This window comes from Lepidothrix coronata, unplaced genomic scaffold, assembly GCF_001604755.1.
Source record: "Lepidothrix coronata isolate B3197 unplaced genomic scaffold, Lepidothrix_coronata-1.0 Scaffold138, whole genome shotgun sequence".
Classification (NCBI taxonomy): domain Eukaryota; kingdom Metazoa; phylum Chordata; class Aves; order Passeriformes; family Pipridae; genus Lepidothrix; species Lepidothrix coronata.
The window spans coordinates 1,925,914-1,946,274 of NW_016690318.1; positions in this window are offsets into that span (position 1 = coordinate 1,925,914).

Sequence of the window (20,361 nt, forward strand, 5' to 3'; positions counted from 1 at the left end):
AATCCGGCACTTTCCCTTGTTGAACTTCATATGGCTGGGGATTGCCCAGTCTTCTGATGTCCCTCTGCAGGGGCCCTCTGCCTTCGAGGGAATCAACAGCTCCTCCTCATTTTGAGTCATCTGCAAACTTGCTTAGTATCCCTCCTAGTCCTGCATGCAAGTCATGTTGAAGACGTTGAAGAGCACAGGAACTAAGATGGAGCCCTGTGGAACCCCACTAGTGACAGGTCACCAGTCTGATGTCACCCCATTCACTATTACCCTCTGTGCTCGACCCATGAGCCAATTGCTCACCCACCACATGCTGTGTTTATCCAGCTGTCTGTTGGACAGTTTTTCCAGAAGGATCCTGTGAGAGACAATATCAAAATATTTACTGAAATCCAGAAAGATTATGTCAACTGGCTTCCCTTGATCAGCTACGTGGGTTACCTTATCAAAAGGAAATCAGATTGGATAAGCAGGACTTTCCTCTCCTGAAGCCATGCTGGCTGTGACCAATGACTGTGTTGTCTTTCAAGTGTTTTTCAATACTTTCCAGAACAATCTTCTCCATAACTTTACCAGACACTAAAGTGAGACTGATAGGCCTGTAGTTTCCATAGTCCTCCTTCTTGCTCTTCTTGAAAATCAGGCTGACATTCGCCAGGTTCCAGGCACATGGGATCTCTCCAGATTCCCAATCATTTCTGTTAAGAATATAAGGTACAAATATGGAGACTGTACAAGTTTAGCTGATTACTCTGTGTTGGGCCATCTGGCTATATGTAGTATTCTATTCAGGCTTCTGGCTGTCTAGACCAGTGATACTTTAACCTGTGAAAATTTGCGTTCTACTAGTTCCCTTTGGTCTTAGTTTGGGTCCTTACCCTGTTAAACAAATTCTTAAAGACAAAAGAATCTGTCTTCTCAATTCTTCTTCCTCTATAACATTTGCAATTATGATAATTTGAGATATATTCTGAGTTATTGCTAGTAGTTAACTCCAAATTCGTACTGTAAGAGCAAATCTCAGACATATTTTAAAAAGTAGCTAATGTCAGTTTTAAGTAACATCTTTTGTCAAGTACATAAAGAAAATCAGTAGAAATTGTTGTTTTAGAGGGCATTAGTAGGACAGTGGTGTTTTCTTTAAATATTACCTTTCAGTTAAAGGAGCTTTGTCACTGCAGGAAAGAAAAGGTGTACTGCAAGTACATGCTCAACAAATACAGCAAGAAACTACAAGGGAGTGCTTTGCAAGTTTTGTGCTGGGCCTTAGACATTCTTTACAGATGTTCTTATATCCTTCTACACAAGTTGAGCTATGTTTCTTTGATCACATCAACGTTGACCAAGAGATAAGCAATTTGGCTTTTCCTTAGCAGATGATGTCTCTTTGTGCGAGGGACATTTGAATCAAAAATCTTTCTCAAACAGGTATGAATATTTTAGTAAGAAGTGAATATGGCTCACAACATCTCTTTCCAGCTCTTTCTCATAAAAGAAATAAATGGTCGTTGTATCTGCTTATTGCTGTTAGTACTGTCTTTAAAAACGTGAGCTGCAATTGTAACTAGAATCAGCTGAACAGCAGTTGAATATGAATGACCATAACTTTGCAGATGTACATTGGTACTAGCTTTATGTGCAGACTGAGGGCAATAGGCCACATTGTCACATCAATTTTTAATCAGGATTCTCCAATTAAATCAATGGACAGTACTGTTTAAAAGTCAATAATACAGTAAAGCCTGGTACTAGGCTCAAATCGACAGATTTAGAGGATAGTCAAATTCAGACTGACTGCAACATAAATAATGGAAGTTGCTTTCAAGTTCTTTCAATCATTTAGCTCATTCTAAAATGCAAAGTTACGAACTGCACATCTGATGATGCAGTTAGACTACATTTGTAAATACATTTCCTATAATGTGGAATGCAATGTATTATTCATAATGTAATGAAGAGCCAAGTATCATAGAGAAAAAAAAAGGCAGAGTTTTGTAAGCAGGTAGGAGACAGAAGAGTAATTTACAATATCATTGCTAGGTAAGCAAGAAGTATTGTATATATTATATTATATTGCATTATAGTAAGCAATTGTAATACCATTTCTGGTATTTAGATGCAATGCATTTTTTCTTTTTTTTTTTTAATTATTTATAATATTATAAAGCATACTATTTCCAAGCAGCTCATATATTGGTAATTTTCAGAATATCTCTTGGCTTTGAATACTCATTAGGCAGAGAATGAGAAGACTATTATGTAATGTTATCTAGTGTTAGATAAACCAGAAAATACTAAATATGACTGTTCCATATTATAGAAAATAGCTGGAAAGAGAAATAGTGATGCTGTCAGGGATGTGACAGGGACTTAAAAGTTCCTCAAGCAAAGCAGAAACTAATAAAGAACAAAAAGGGTATTTCTGATAAGTAAAATTTGTCTGTGCCTACCTAGAGATTTATTTATGAGTACACTAGCATTTTAAAAATCTTTTTATTCAGGACCTAAGAATGCTCTAGAAATGTTGGAGTTAGGAGGTTAGCCAGATTTTTTAGACCATGTTGATTACTGATGCGTCTGTGTTCTCAGCAAACAGTTCAACCCTTAGAGATGGTAACAACAGGAGTGTTAGCTTGCAGACCAAGAGCAGCATGTTTCAGCAATGAACTGTGAAGTCAAAAAAAAAATAAAAATAAAAATAGAATGCTACCAAGTTTTAGTCTAACATCAACTGAAAAATAATTAAGCATACATGCTTTCATTGTGAGGTTTTTCCTTCAATCAGTCAGGATTATAATCCCATTTCTCATTAACTTTTTTCAAAGGACTTCTCTCTGTGAGGAGAAGCATGAAGTTGTTGAGAGGAATCTGTATTTGTCTATGAATTGTTACCCTGCAGTGAGGAATTATCTAGAATTGACAACTTAAAGCGAGGTGGACTAAACATGCTTCCTTCTATGTTTCTGAAAACAGAAAATTCTCGATTGTCTCCAGTTCAGTGTCAGAAACCTGAATCATTTGATCACACAGATACAAGTATATTGCAAATTTTCCTGAGTGTCTGCAAGAATGAGAAGATTTAGGGGTCAAATCTGCTGATTTGCAAAGACTAGCAAAACTCTTTTGAAAGCAGTATTAGTTTCATATACACTGGTTGATGTTCTAAATATTGATTAGTACTGAGTGTTTGGCTGCATCACCCTTACTTCTTGCCCTTTGCAATTAATCTAGCAGTGTTGGCAGCTCCAACCATTCAGAAATCTTGACCAGCCACCCACAAATATTGGTACTGTTTTGGGAATTAAATTTACAGTACATTTGGAAGGTTATTTATGTTCTGGGATCAAATTTTCAAGAGTTCGTATTCTTAATCTATTCCGGCAACTAAGACCTAACAAATTTGGGTGAATGAAAGCCAAGAATCTCATTTAAGCCACAGTTTAGAGGATTCAACCTTTTAATAAACCATAAAATGAAAATTCTATTTTAGTGAAGTCCAGGAGGATTTTGGCACTAATGTCTCACTGGACAAGATCACCCATAGACCCATAAGAATTGTGAGGAATTTATAAAACTGGAAAAACTGACTGAACATAAAAGTTTGGCGTTAAAGGCAGGAATTAGTTGCTGTTCTCTGCAGTTTCTGTGACTTGGTTGTCTGCACTGAAGCATGGGGTTCTGTGATGTATCTCAGTGAATTACTAACAATGACCAGAATTCTCATCTGTAGTAAACTCTAAAGAGAGCAACAAATTTACCAAGAGATGAGTGTGTTTTAGAGAGTGAATATGTATATGTTATTTAATATTAGCATGGGAAGATATTTTACCTTGTTTAAAGATTTGTAGTCGGGCAAGAGAATGACGTACCTAAATACCTGACTTGCCCACAGGGTTCATCAAAGGGGAACTACAGGTTTTAGGCATCTTAAGAAAGGGTACTGCAGTTGCCTGAAGCAGTGATTATAAGGAATCTAAAGACAAGAAGGAAGGACGGACACTTAAGAAGAGTCAGAAGGACTCAACACTACAGACTTGTTCTTTTGATTTCATAATGGATGAGACAGTAAGAGACAATTGTACTTTGTATTTTATGAAGTCAAAAAAGAGAACCAGCTAAGAAGGAAAATTATGGAAGCGAGAAGGCATCATTCACATATACATTCCGCTGTCTCACATCAGGGTTGATGGTATTCTAATGCAACAGCACTCCTTGGTGACTCTAAGCATTCTGGATCAGAGCTTCAGAGATCCCCAGTACTTACCAATATCATCTCAATATCCCCAGTTTAGATCTTACATGCTCAGCTGAAGCCATTGTTCCAAAGTTTTTCTGATGCCATACTGCCCCTACCCCTTTACCAGCCTATTCGACACACTTCACAGTATTATTTTATACATCCTACATCTTTCTGAGTCTCTGATCTTTCCACATTAAACTCCTACTCTTTCCTGTCTATGGATTTCTGCACTTCCAATCCAACTTGTAAACCTTTTCCATTCTCCTAAATCTACCTCTCTAATTTACTCTGATCAAAATTCATCTGCAAAGAGATGTAGCATCATCCTGTTGAAGTAGAATGAAATTTGTTGCAGAAGTTTCATAAAGCCAGTCATGGAGTGTAGGAATCAGAAATCTATCTCCGGAAAACTTTGTTGGAGCTAGGAAAGAACAATCCCTAGAAAATACAGATGTATGGTAGTTATAGCTCGGAAATTATGGCTTTGTAACAAACCCTTCTTTTCAGCAAAAATTTAATCTATTTTAGTCCCTTTGCATACCCCCATAGTAAATAGTACAGTGATTTGAATACCATTGCCCAATAACTAGTACTGCTCCGCCTCCAAATATCAAAATGAATCTTGCTTCCCAGACCACACATCAGTCATGACCCATCCCCATCACTATGATAGCAGTTCAGATCCAAACCATCAAAGTCATGGCTAACCCCCTAGGGGTTGGCTTTTAATAAGATGTGGGAAACCCACATTCTTTGATTTGAATTAAGGGTAGAAGGATTTTGAATATTCATACAGTAGATTCAGGGTTCCAGCCACTTGGAAGGCTGTTACAGTGTTCCTTGATTTGAGGAAAATTCTTGAAATCTCAAACATTTTAACAGGCTTAGAAAATTGTTTTCCACTCAATTCTAATTAGATCGTAGGCTCAATGGCAATTGTAATAATTTCTGACTTTGAAAAATGTGATGTCTCATTGGTTTGAACAGTTAATCAATGATTGAATTCACTCGATATGTTTACTTAAGAAACCAGAAAACAGATGTTATGTCTCATTCGTTTTGCTATATGGACTCAGAAAGGTAATTACTACCACAACTTGGAAATCCTGATCTCTGACAACAGAATTAAGTTTCTGTGAGCATATACCATGCATGATGAAAATTCCAGGAGTTGAGAGTTACACGTTCAGGAGCTGGCCTAAGGGAGCATTTCAGGACTTTTGAGATTCCTGAAGGGGTCAAAGATTATTCGCAGTTCTGGCCATTTAAGTGTTTCTTGTGAAATTTAGAGGGGGGAAAAAAAGTAAGAAAGCCTTTTCACGTAGATTCAAAATGGAGGTGTTGTAAAAATTGGACAAAGAAAACATCCATGTGGTGTTAAGATAAATTATCAAAGATATTTCTAGATCTTTAACTGTCTTTACAATAGCTTTCTGCTTATATAATCACTAATTTTACTTTCAAAATATGAGACTGGAGTTTACAATGGGCATCATGAACACAAAAGAACATAAAAATATAACAATTATTTCTATATATAAACTCTGTTCCTCAGCACATCTTATGACAAATGGTGTTAATGTAATATTAGTCAGGAAGGGTCTTTTGGAAAAAGGGAAAAGAAAATCTTGTTTGGAAGGGAATCTCCTTTGTTACATAGCTGAACTTATCAAAAAAATGATTAATTTGATATCTTTATAGAAAAAAACAATGTTTATTAATGTCGATGTGAAAGAAATCTTTTGTCAGTCGAGATTCTTTATATGCAGCTTTAAAGGTTATTTAACTAGGTGATTTTTTAACATACCAGTTAATTTCAGTTCCTGCTTGACAATTCCAATGACTTATGACACGCAATAGCTGCTATGATTCTTTTCCTTTGCTGAGAAATTTTGAAAGAGGCTTGAAGAGGGAAAAAACTCATTTTTGGTACTCCAGTCGGTAGACCAGTTCAGTAAGAAATTGGTTTTATATAGTGGGGTTTTTAAGCATAAGTATGATCTAAGCCATAACAGTAGTTATTTTCATTTGTATTGGAAGGAATTCAGAACCTAGGTAACCCACAGTAACTTAAAATGAATACCTGATTAAGTATCAAGTTTTCATTAAGTCAGCTACTGCTTAATCTTGTTTATGGAGACAGTCTTCTGATCCCGTTCAAGCTCAAGTAAAAGGACATTGTCCAGAGTCTTAAGTCGTTCTGAGAAGAATAAACTCAAAGAATTACATCATGATACTTGGCAAATCCTATGACCTTCTTAACTCTTTCATTGCCTTAAGATATTTTATTTTCCTCCAGGAAAGTACATATAACTGCCTCACTTAGCTTATGATGAAATACCACTTCATTTATGCATATGGCACAGACAGAATTATAGCACAAGACAAGTGACCCCATCAGCCCTCCAAAGAAGAATTTGCTTTCAGAGAGGGAGTTGATGTACATCTGTCACGTGGTAAAACATCCCTTCTTGAGGATAATAAGCCAGGAAAGGCTGCTGTACATCAAGTGGTCTGGAACTGTTCTTCAATTACTCTGTGGGCATTTCATTGTTTTATTTTATTCCATTGATGAAGATACATAAGATTAAAAGCTTACAATAAAAAAGCTAAAAATATTCAGTCCGGGGTCTAGTCAACAACAAGTTGTCAAAAAAGTTAATGTTGGCTTATATCACCATTACATTGAAATAGTACAGCCAGTGTAAAGGAGATTTTTTTTTTTCAGGCATCTGATATATTAGATATCACTAAAACATAAAGAGCTGTTCAACAGGATGGAACAAAAAATAAATCATCTACCTGATTAATTTAGCCTTTTTTCTTACCAGTGCATTGATATTTATTATATAAGGTTGCACACAGATTTAGGTCTCAGTATCTCCATACTTGAATCACAATTTTCTGTAAATATTCATTTTTTACTATGTATATCATTTTACTTAGGTGTTAGTGATCGAAGTGGCACATTACTAGGTGGCAGTGCTCAAATACATCTGATTGAGGCTACTCTTGTTCCAGGCAGGTCCTGGAAAATTCTTACAAGAAATAATGTAAGTAAAAGTTAGTGTTGTAGGTGTTGTATTAAGTGAATGCATTTTTTAATTTTTTTTTTTTTATTTTTTTTACTGCTAGAGAAGCCACACTGCAGAGATGGTGATTTTACTGTGATCTATACAAGCTGCTTCTCTTCATAAAAGCTCAGATTTGGAATTATAAAAAGGTTTATGTGGTAATTTTTGTGTTCTGACTGGCATTTGCTACAAATAAAGTGATTGGAGAAAACCAAAAGCAAGAGACTAAAGATTTTCCACGTAATTCCTTCCAGCCTAGGGAATATTCAATAAATTGGCCAGTAACCAGGAACTGTTACCCTAGTACCTTATGAAAATTTTGCTAGTGCTTTGATACATTCAGTACCTACCTCTGCACCATATAACGCTGAAAGTTTTTGCACAACTGATGTAAGCTCATCCCCTTTGCCATTGTGGTAAATGAACTCTTCCTGTAATCTACACTGACAAAATCAATCTTTTCCCAGTGTCAGTAGAAGACCGATATTTCTACAGTCTCTTCATTATTATCTCTTATAGCATGTTTCCTGTCCCTCAGATCTATCAACTAAATTACTCGTATGAGGATTCACTCATGTGCCAGGATAGTTCCATCAGCTAACGCACTCTAAGGGAAACAGGAGGTGCTGCAGCACAAGGGTGCTCAGCTGGCAGATCTGGCAAGGACACATGTAACCAGGGGAGGGCAGTAATAATCAGGTGGGAGTGGCCATATCTTTTTCTGGCAGGGATCAATCTAGAAGAGAACATGGTACAAGTTTCTCTGTCATTCTCATAAAGGCTAGGCTACACATGAAGTTGTGTAACTTCTATCACTTCCACAAGAAAAATTCTGGCTCTTTAACTCAAACAAGAAAATGTCATCTCTTTTCCATTTAGAGATGCCTAGCTCAGGCAATACATGTGAACCAAACATGAACACTGTGACATTAGCTGTGCTGTCTGTAGCCACTAAACTGCAACCTGTCATGAGCAGAAACTGAAACACTGAACCATTCAACTGCTGTCTGACAAGCACCCCTAAAGTGATTGGCAGCACACAGGCTTGGTCTTCTGGAGTCTCGCTGGTCCTGCAGTTCCTCTTCAGCATTCCTCAGTATTGATATCTAGGTGAAGCAGAAGAGTTTAACAGTATGAACTTGAGGGGTTTGGACCAAAATGTTTAAAAATTGGGTGATGGTCTTTAAGTTACCAGAATAACTAGGGTTTACGGCACAGCATACAGAGAGTCACTGTTATAGGGTATTTGGAAGGGGAGAACATCTGCTTCATTAAGATAATTCAATACTTTTCAATACAAAAAGATACAACAAGAATTCATAAAGACACAGATCTAGCAGACAAGGGATAACAAGGTAGTCTAAAGATCGAAATTCTGCAGTCACTAATTGATGGGCTATTAAGATTTTACCAGGCATAGCATTAGAAAGAGAGAACTTGGATGTTGTAACTGAGAAGGAAGAGGACACAAGATGTCCCTGAGAATTTGGGGTATTTGAGAGGGTCCTGTGAGATTATGTAAAATTCATGCAGGAATGTTTAGAGAAAGGGAACTGGGAAAAACAGAGGGTGGAATAGACCAAAAGGGGTATAAAAAGGGACTACCATATGTAAATTGCTGCTGCTCAGCACACTTGTCCAACTAAGCCCTGCACCTCATCCCTGCAGTCTGTCCTTTCCTATTATGAAACACTTTTTAAACTATCTCTCTGTTTAATCTCACTCTGTTCCCTGTGAGTGTGTGTGCACTGTAAGGGCTAAGTGGCAGATACTGGTGAAACAGACCTAAAAGCAGATTTGATGCCAGCAACTGGAGTCAGACCAGGGTGTAGGTGTCCCTCACCTGCAGTGCCAGCAGCTGGAGCAAGTGGGGACCTCAGTGCCAAAGTTCAAGAAACATTTGGACAACAATTTTGGGCACATGGTGTGATTGTTGGGACTGTCCTGTACAAGGCCAGTAGTTGGATTTCAATGATCCTTGTGGGTCCCATCCAACTCAGGATATTCTGAGTCTATGATTCTAACTACTGGGATGGGAACAGTGTATCCCAAATGCCAGCTACTGTGGGAAACAACATGAGTGAATTGGCTTAGCAGCTGGGCTGAAGAAGACATCTCTTATCTGCAGAAACTGTAATCAAAAATCCTAGTCTTACAGATGGATCCTCTCATGTATATCTTTAGATACTTAGAATTTGACATAATTAACTTGACTTTAAGATTAAAAAACAGGACATAAAAAATCAGAAATCCACAATAAAAAAATTCTTGTAATTGCCATTGTAAGATATAAAAGGGAGATTTTTTGAAGTGTTCACCATTTAAGTAAAGTAATATTTTTGGTTATTTTTAAAGGATCATTAAAAAGGTACAATTCTAAAGCAATTAGATTTTGAAATTATTAGGTCTTAAGGCAGGACAAAAGTATTGTATATATGTGTGTCCTGTCTTTATGGAAAAATATCTTGCTTTCAGAGAGATTAAATTAATAAAACAAAGGATTTCATTACATCTCTTCTGCAGTAATTTAACTAGAAATTTGGAGATAATTTTTTATTTTTTAAGAAAAGCCTATAAATATTGAAATATTAAATCTCTATTCAATACTTCTAAATATTGACTAATGAAATATTAAACCCAGAAAAATACAGTTGTTTATATCATCACAGTGTTCCTTTGAATGAGATCGTAGTATGTATATCTACAAGGGCATTTATAAACCAACATGTAATACTTTGCAAGACCTGCTAATATATGGGACTTCCAGGACCTTTTCCAGATTTCAGCAACTGATTTTTTCAAAGAGCCAAAAAGTGAAGAGGAATTGTAATTTTTTTTTTCTCTCTTCCAGAAATATACCTGATAAATCTGGTGGTGGCTTTTCTTTTTTTACCCTCTGTTCAAATCAAACCTTAATTGCTCTGGCATCAAGGTCAGGTAACTTGGCTAGCTCTGAAAGATATCAGCTGTTTTTCTCATGCTTGCTGAACCTCTCTTAGACAAATTTTGCATTGTTTTTTGTTTCAGTTTTATCGTGGAACATCGTGCTGCCATCTGGGAAGAAAAACACCATGGTACAGGAGCAGCTGGTGAACGAGAATGGCCAAATAAACACTGGCATTCACTCTGCCATTAGGTGAGATAAGAGGGTTGAGGCCATGCCAAAAGAGACAGTCCAAACTGCTGCCATTATCCTTCACTGTCCCCTTTCCCCTTATCTCTGTTTCAAAACATGGCTATTATTCATTTTAGAGAAGGGAAACCAAACCTAGCTATCAGGTGTTGGGCATACCCTTCTGAAGCCTGGAAAGCAGAGATACACACAGTGAAAAGCATCTGAAGTCACTTGCAAATTGGCTGAGTGACTGGATACTTTTAATTTCCTGGAAAAATAACAAGAATATTTCATATTTTTGTAACAATTCCTGTCTTAGGAGCTCAAAGCACTTTAGATGTAAATTGGTTTGAGAATGGGTAAGGAGATATTAGCTTTATTTTCACAGGCAAGGAAGCTGAGGCACAAAGAAACAAATATGTGTTTTGTTAGATATGAATTAAGTATGGAGTTTGTGTTAATGCCAGGAAAATTTTGATTCTGAACTCCTTTGCATTTTTCCCTAGTAGCAGACCAATTTTTCTTCCAGAGACTTGAGGCCAGACCAGAAATTTAGGAAGGCTATGGACTCACCCAACCTTAACATCCAGAAACGCAAAACACAATCACAGAATCATAGAATATTATATTGGAAGTGACCTAAAGGATCATCTGGTCCAACCCTTCTTGGTAAAAGCACTATCCAGACAAGATGGCCCAATGCCTTGTCCAGCCTAATCTTAAAATGTTGGGGAATCCACCACTTCCCTTGAGAGATTATTCCAATGGCTTTTTGTTCTCCTTGTGAAAGGGAGTCTCCATCTTCTTTGTATTCACCCTTTCAGTGCTGGAACACAGTGACAAGGTCTCTCTTAAACCTTCTTTTCTCAAGGCTGAACAAATCCAGTTCTCTCTGCATTCCTCATATGGCAGGCTTCCCAGTCCTTAGGTCATCTTTGTGGCCCTTCTCTGAACCCTGTCCACACCTTTCTTGCATAGTGGGGACAAAAACTGTATGCAACATTCCAGATGTGTCCTGAAAAGCACGGAGTAGAATGGGATAGTGACTTCTTTATCTGTGCTGGTGATGCTGTTATTGATGCTACCCAGCATCCGGTTGCCTTTCTTTGCTGTGGCAGCACACTATTCACTCCAACTGAGCTTGTTGCCTACTAGGACCCCCAGGTACCTTTCCACAGGGCTGCTCCCCAGTCCAGTAGATGCCAGACTCTATAAAACTCCTGGATTTTGTTTTTTTCCTGGTGCAAAAAACTTGCACTTTTCATTGTTAAAATTCTTAAGATTCTTGCTAACCCACTCTTTCAGCCTATCCACGTCTTCTTGCAGGGTGGCTCTCCCACCCAAAATGTCTGCTTCCCCACTCACAGAATTACAGAATTAGAGAGTCACCAAATACATCAAATTGGAAAGGACAAATGACCGAGTCCAACTCCTGGCCCTGCACAGAACCCTCCCCAGAAGTCACACCATGTGCCTCAGAGTATCATCCAAATGTGTCTTGAACTCACAGGCTTGGTGTTTTGCTGGGAAGCCTTTTCCAGCACCCAAATGCCCTCTGGGTAAAGAACATTCTTCTAATATCCAACCTAAACCTCTGTGTCTGCCCCTCCTCTTCTCCTCATAAGGAAATTGTAAACTGCAATGAGGTCTCCCCTCAGTCTCCTCTTTTCCAGGCTGAGCAGACCAAGTGACCTCAGCTGCTCCTCATATGGCTTCCCCTCAAGGCCCTTCACCATCTTCATTGCCCTCCTTTGGACACTCTCTAAGAGCTTAATGTCTTTCTTATATTGAGGTGTCCAAAACTGCACACAATACTCAAGCGAGGCCACACTGGTGCTGAGCAGGGTGGGACAATCCCCTCCCTTGAGCAGCTGGCAATGCTTTGCCTGATGCCCCTCAGGACACAGTTGGCCCTCCTGGCTACAATTTGGTATCATTTTCAAACTTCATATCACAGTACACTTGATTTCATCATCCAGGTCACTTATGAAACAGCATTGGCCCCAATATTGATCCCGGGGGACCTACTCATGACAGGTTGCCACTCTGAAAAGGAGCTGTGTATCACCACCTTCTGGGTGCTGGTTGCCAACCAGTTCCCCAGCCACCGCACCAACCACTTGTCCAGACCATAACATATCAGTTTCTCTAAAAGGAGGCTGTGTAAGACCATATCAAAAGCCTTGGAAAAATCCAAGTAGACAATGTCCACCACTTGATCACAATGACCACTCATCAACCAAGCTAGTTACTTTGTTCTAGAATGCAATCAGGTTTGGCAAACATTATTTGCCCTTGGTGAATCCATGCTGGTTTTCTCCAAATCACATGCTTCATCTGACTTGTGATAGGCCCCAAGAGGATTTGTACCATAACTTTCTCAGAGACTGAAGTAAGACCGATAGACCTGTTTCCTGGATTGTTCTTTAATCTCTGATGTAGGTTTGTATTCTTATTTATTTGCTGAAGAGCTGACTTATCTTTTGGGGATTCCCTTTTTTTCAGACTCATCAAGGTAGTGGACAGAGGAACTACATTCAACTATTCATGGCACAGACTTTCTAAAATATATGGGGGGCTGATTTTTAACTCATAGACACTGAGTATCAATAAGTTTCTCCTTCGACATCAGGGTATGTGTGCTCAAATTTGCAGCTTGGAACAGCTGAGAATCTGTTTATATTGGTACAGACTGGACATATACAGGCTTGCAGTCATTAACAGTGCCTAAAATTGCTTACCACTTAATAGTTCTGGGAAGTTTTACTTAAAATGCCACTCCTTATTTAATAATTAGCATGATTGGTTGTGAAGACAAAAAGCCGGAAATTTGAAAGTGAGGAAAAGTAGTCTGCATGTTATCCAAAATTAAGGATGAATTATTCCTTATCATTATATCTGTTTTACTGTATCCAATAAAGACTCAGTTGTCCATGTGAGTTTGACTGCCAATAGTCTTTACTCACTTATGGTTGTTTGGAGGAGAGTTTAGTTATCTCAATCCACTTCCCAGTGATAACAGCTGTCTTCCTCACAAAATCCCATATGGTGTGAGCTGGCATGCCTGTCAGTTCTAGTAAGGCTAACATTGTGATGTTAACATTGCCTTTCCTTTGCAAAAAGCACCATTGCTAAGGTACACTAGTGAGGCCTTCTAGAGCAAGTAAAAAACAAATGACCCTAAAAGGCTTGCTCTGACATAATATCTTTCACTGTAATAGAAGTATAAGCAAAGATTAGTCCAATCCCAAATCACTATGTTTTGCTTTCTTACATCTTCTATGCAACCGCAAAAGATCAAATAGCCACAATTCATGAGGTTTTAATAGCAGAGAGAGCCATTATGAGCTCTGACCTCAGCAATAGCACACGTTACAAAACTTTACATCATTCATATGGACTGGAAGCAAAACCCATCAGTTATTCAGTCATCAGGAAAGCTAAGGAAGCCTTGTTTCCTTACAGTCTGTACCACCCGTATACAATCCACCCCTTCTCAGCTCCTTATGCTTCCCATGGCAGTTCTTCATCCCTTGCCCAACTCCTCCAGATCCTTCTGAGGGACTCTAATGGCCTCATCTATTAATGTTGATTCAAAGCTCCCTGTAAGTGTGTATGTTGTTTAGCTGTTGACACTGTAGAAGTCTGCAATGGGCTGGATTCTGCCTGCTTTTCTCTCAGTGGAAGCACTGTTTTAGGTTCCTCTCCTCTACTGCTCTATTGATATGCATGAACTTGTGTTATTAGGCCTTTACAAAGCTGCTGGGAGAAGAAGCAAACCTTGCAGAGGAATGCAGTGTGTTGTCACATCAACCTTATTTCTTTAGAAAGCTAAACTACTTACCAAACACCAACAGCTTTGGGTGAAGTCACAGTCAGGGAGAGCATGGACCCAATCCCACAAGATAGGAACATCAGACAGTGTTTTTAAAGTGACCAGTCCGAGAGACTTGTCCTACCTTTGCTATTATCCCAGCGCAACTTCTATACACCACGGAAAATGCTGATATTACTAGCTCTTAGCCTTCCCAGCAAAAATATTAACAAAAAACCAAACAAACAAACAAAAAGAAAACTTGAACAGTGAAAGATGCAAAAGACAATGAAATGTGTTTTCAATTAATTTGTTTAAATTATAAAAATGCTTTAAACAACTGATTTGCCTCTCCCCATGAATTTGCAAATTGGTGTTACAGATATTTTACAAGCCAAAACCTTCAAACTGCCATGAAAAACACTTAAAACCTTAACAAACAAAAAAAAAATCAAAAACATGTGCCTGTGATTGAGGCAGTGCCATGTTCCAAGAGTAAACTCAGAATTATAGTAGGTTGATCTTTGTGTGGGAACTACTCAAACAGTTATTATAATATCTTAAAAACATGTTCATTCCACATAATGGAGAACACTTCAGTGACACTCTGCTTTAGCAATGTGGTATGCTATACTACTGTGAAAAGGTATAATTTCAGGTCCTGAAAGTAATTTATCAGTTTAGTATTACACCTAGACTAATTAGCCTTAATAATGTTAATAATAAATGTAATAACTATATGATAAATCTAGTCCTAATATTAACTAGTTTTCCATTGCCTTTCATACAAACAATTCAGTGCATCTTATGATAAAACTGTTTCTACTGTGGTTCTCTGGTGAGTCTACAACCTGCTTTTCGCACTAATTTTTTATCACAACTCCAGCAGTTAATCCCATGGATAGGTTTTGTTAAGAAATATTAAACTCAGTTTTAGGTATTTTTAATCTAGAGATGTGATAAGAAAAAAAATAAAGAGTCAGCACTGTGTAAAAGTATCTCTCAGGGCCATAGCTTGTCAACAACTCATTTGGAAAAATAAAAAAAAAAATCTTAAAAAATTCTTACTCTGTGTTCTGTCATAGCAGAAAATCCAAAAGCTCCACTATCTCCATATGGTAACTCAAGGCTGGCTCTCTCACTGTGAGATCAGAGAAGTCATTCTGGTGCGAAAGATCCTTTTAAAAATTATTCTTAAAAGTGCAGACTTGCAATGCAGCCAGTGTGGAGCAACTGGATTTGGTTTGCACTGTTCCTTTTTATTTCCTGATGATAACCTCCACAGAGGAGGAAGAAATAGATGCAGCAGAGGAAGGAAATAATAATGATGGGGAAACAAACTAATATCTGTAAGTAAAATTACTTATTTGCAAAGAACAATATTGGTCTAACCTTCCACAGCTAAGGTCTTTGCCTTAGCTGGCTATTCAATCATGAAGGTGTCACAACTGTGTATCTTCTTAGGCTCCTTCATGCTGAGCACCTGCCGTCCAACTTGGTTTGCCCACAGTATTTCAGGTACCAGTAGCAGAGTAGCTATGGCAGCACAGAAATCATTGCAGACTGCAAAAGTATCACAGAATCACAAAGTATGCCAAGCTGGAAGGGACCCACAATGATCATCGAGTCCAACTCCTGGCCTTGCACAGGACCCTCCCCAGGAGTCACATCATGTGCCTCAGAGTATCATCCAAATGGATCTTGAACTCTGTCAGGCTTGGTGCTGTGACCACTTCCCTGGGAAGCCTTTTCCAGCACCAAAACACCCTCTGGGTGAAGAACCTTCTTCTAATATCCGACCTAAACTTCCCATGACACAACTTCAGGCCATTCCCTCAGGTCCTGTCACTGGTCACCACAGAGAAGAGATCAGTGTCTGCCCCTCTTCTTCACCTCACAAGGAAGTTGTTGAATGCAATGAGGTCTCCCCTCAGTCTCCTCCAGGCTGAACAGACCAAGTGACATCAGCTGCTCCTCATTTGACTTCCCCTCAAAGCCCTTCACCATCTCTGTAGCCCTCCTCTGAATGCTCTCTAATAGCTTAATATCTTTCTTATATTGTGGAGACCAAAACTGCTCACAATATTCAAGGTGAGACCTCCAAATAAACTACAAAAATATTCAAAAGTTTTCCTTCAGAAGAAGTGCATACTACTCAATCTTCTCAGTATCAAGCTAGGTAGTTTGAACTCAGTTTATGTATGTCTTAAAATACATGTTTATATTGCCGTAATGTATCCTGACAGTAAGAACCGATACGCTTTTTGTCCACAAGATGTCATTGCAGTCTAAGGATTCTAGTGTACGTAGACTCTTTTCGTTATAAGACGAAGCCACCAGCCGTCATTCTTACTGAGTCCACTGAGCAAATCTCACTGCTAATAACTAATAAACAAACAACAAGGAAATTTAACAATAGCAATAATAATAATAATAACAACGACAATGACTACAGATGGATCTTTCTGTTCCGCAGAAAGAATCTGGTAACGATGCAAACCTCTTATGCCGCACAGTCTCCTGCTTGTCCTAGTTGGACACCTGAAGGGGGCAGGAAGGAATACATCAGGATGTGGTGGTTAGGAATGCACATATGCCAGAAGGAGAAGCAAAGTTTGTTAACTTAGGCATTGTGCCTATTAGCTTGAATTCCCAAATGGGAGCTGCTCAACATCTGGCTTGCTCAGAGCGTGGGTGGAATGAGTCTATATGTATCAACAGCTGTCCATATTTACTGATACATTCAAGTACTAAAAAGGATTGGAATTAGACTTATGGAAATTCACATTGTTGCCTGTCTTTACTAAAGCTTTAACTTTGCTGTAATTTACATGAACATGTCATTGGAATAACATGAATGCATTCAAGTAAAATTAACTAGTTAAGAAACAGAGACTGCTCCTTCTGATTATAAAGAAATACTGAGCTCTTCAGATGATAGGCATTTGAGATATGTAATTTTTACTGTGTTTTACTGCCTTACACTTTTTTTATGTATCTTACAAAAATAGCTGAAGATCAGAATATACCTGTCTGATACCTGAAGCCACAGATACAACCTAGATGGACTGGTGTAGTCCTTACTTGCCTTGTTTTAGAGTTAGTTTGGGCCTACTTTAGAATGAATTTTGATGTGTGTCAGCAAGACCTGAGAGTGTGGATTGATGTAACTGGAAAGGAAGATGTCAGGGTGGGTACTTCACTGGCATTCTTCCAGGGAAGAAGCAGCCAGCATTCATGAATGGGTTACAGTAATGCAATAACTGCTGCCAGTTTGTTAGAAGCCAGATTTTGCCTGTTCATTTTTTCCATAGACATTTAATGTTTTCTTTTAAAAGAGGAGGATGGAAAATTAGTTGAATGTTATTTTTTAACAATAGAGAAGACAAACTTGCTCTTTCTTGAATATTTTAGAAAAATATATAGTTGGTTAATTTTAAGTAGTATAAATTACAATTCAAGCACTGTTATTTTCTCACATTTTAAGTAGATGACTGATCCCGTTCCCTTCAACCTGTACAAATATTTCTGGAGTAAAATTAAAACAACATAAAATTTCAAATCAGTTTTATGTAATCTCTTTGGTTATTAGGTGCCTAATACATGATGGTTTGATTCTGCTTTCACTGGGATAAATCTGGGATAAAATTCATTAATATTTCTTTTTCTACTAACCAGCAAAGAAAGACCAGGGGGCTTTTTTTTTTTTATGTCTAAAGTAAATTTTACCAACTGAATAGAAATAACAACAAATGCTTAAAAATTATCTGTATTTTATTATATAACTACATTGTTAATGAAAAGAGGAAAAATCATTATCCTTTCGTACAAGCATAAGTGATAGGAACTACAACTGGATGTGATACATAGTAAAAGGCATCTCCTTTTTCCCACTTCAAAAAGATGGCATCTTCTAGGAACAGTTCAGAGGTAAAAAGGATGTTCACAAGACCTGGTGTCCTAAATGCCAGGCTCCCACCTGTAGGATCCGAGACCCCTTCAGGTGTTTGGCTACTTCTGATGTTTGGTATAAGTCAAACATTCAATTGTTCTCTACAAGCTGGTAGCTGTAATATGTAAGCTATTATAAGGGGTGACAGCCCAACTTTTTTAAAGGGTGAAAATGTTATCTTCCGACTCTGCAGTGTTTTGTTATTGACTACTACACTTCTGTAACAGTGCTGCCTATGAATTCATACCCAACTGCCCCTTCCTGGCACTCTTTGGTTGTGCCAAAGTCCAGAGGAAAGTTCTTTTCTTTTGAGGTAAACTGATAGAAAATCTGTTTTATACAATACAATGAAAAATGAACTGAACAAGAATTATGAACTATGAAATAGGAACTAAACTGGGGGGTTTTTGACTCTTTGATAACATTTTAATCAGCAATGCATTGATCTCTCCTAACTAGGAACATCCTCAGATCCAGCTCTGAGAGTCTCTCTTTGTACTCTGTTTCAGTCTCATCTCTCCCTCTTTCCCACTCTTGATGTCCAGGAATATTTCAGACAAGCCATCACAATAATAAATTATTCCTTTTCATTTCTTTCCCTGTTATTTCGATAGGTGATGAAATAACGGTATGCTGTCCTTTACAAAATTTCATCTTCAGTATGGGAGATAATGGGACAGTTAATCTTTTAGAGCTGCAGTTCCAGGCTTTAAGCAAATACAGGCATTTCTGCATCTATAATATTCCTTTCACATTTTGATGATCTTCATTAAAACCATAATTTTTGGAGGTTTATTTTCTTCTTTAAGAGAAAGCTGTGTCTAAATAGCGGTTAAAACAATGGGTTTTTTCCTAATTTCATAGAAGGTTTTTTTGCTTGTTTCTTCAGCATGTGCCTTTACTTGCCCCTTTGTAAGTAAAAAGGGAGGAAATGTGGTTTATGAGACTCAAGTGGAAAGACTCTATGTTCAATGGGGAAGACATCTGAGAAGTCACATAGCAATGAAATCCCCATTTCAAACACAGTATAATACACACAAAATAAGAAGCAGAGTAAAACCTACACTTGTGTGTCCAGTAGCCTACATATGACTTCCTGTCATCAGGAGAGTAATCTTTAAGGAAGTTTTAAAGATATTGTTTTCATAAGATAGTGAAAGACAATGACAGCTTTAAACTCTTGTTAGACCCCTCCATCAGGCATAGGCATGCACAATTTCTCTTCCTTCCTGCAATTACTCATTAAGATACTTTTTATTTAACAAAAAGACATTCTATAGGCAACATTTGAATTTGTGGCAATTATAGTGTTTATTCATTTCCACCAGACTGGTAGGGAAGACAAATCAATAGAGAGTATTTTGACCTGAGGCTTGTGAGAAGCAGACTTTGTGTCTGTTCTGTGTGAGACCTCAAACAAATCACTTTGACATAGATATCTTCAAAGATACCTAGGCATACCTGCTGACTGTAGTTTATTTCAGGTGACTGACAACCTCTGTGGATCTTGCAACAGCAGTTTTCATGATCAGATTAGGACACTGGATTGTCTAACCAAATGTAGAATTCTCTATTCAAATAATTGTCTAGACTTTTCATGGCCAGTGAAGAGAAATGAGATAATGTGATTCAACTGTTCTTTAAGCAGATGATTCATGCTCTAAAATTGTCTTTTACTCTCCATTGACTAGTAAGGAACTTCAGTCTTCATTATAGTCACCTGTAGTTGGATGAGAGGCTTTGGGCAGCAGGTCTGAAAGTGTGGCCCCTGGAATATCTGTATGGTCACCTTTAAAGTACGCAGTGTGTCACCTAACTGCTTTAATTCTGTGGCTTGCTATGATCAGCCAGCATGTCAGCAGCTGCCTGAAGCTTCATAACTTTACAAATGAGTTATGCAGATATGAGAAAAGGGCGAGTGTCATGTTCGTAGCCATGCTTGAGACTGTTCTTAAAGAACAGTGCGGAGTAGAGCACTTCTATATTTCATTAAAGCATTGAAAAGAAATACCCAAAAGATTGTGAGGAGCTTAGCTACTATAATGTGGAGGGCCAAATAAGGGCCAGATGAGACAGATAAAGCCTGCTGTTTGGAATTAATGTGGTTTTGTACATTGTGATCTTCTACATAGTAGTGCCTGCCAAGTATACTACAAAAGCATTTCACGTACTGAG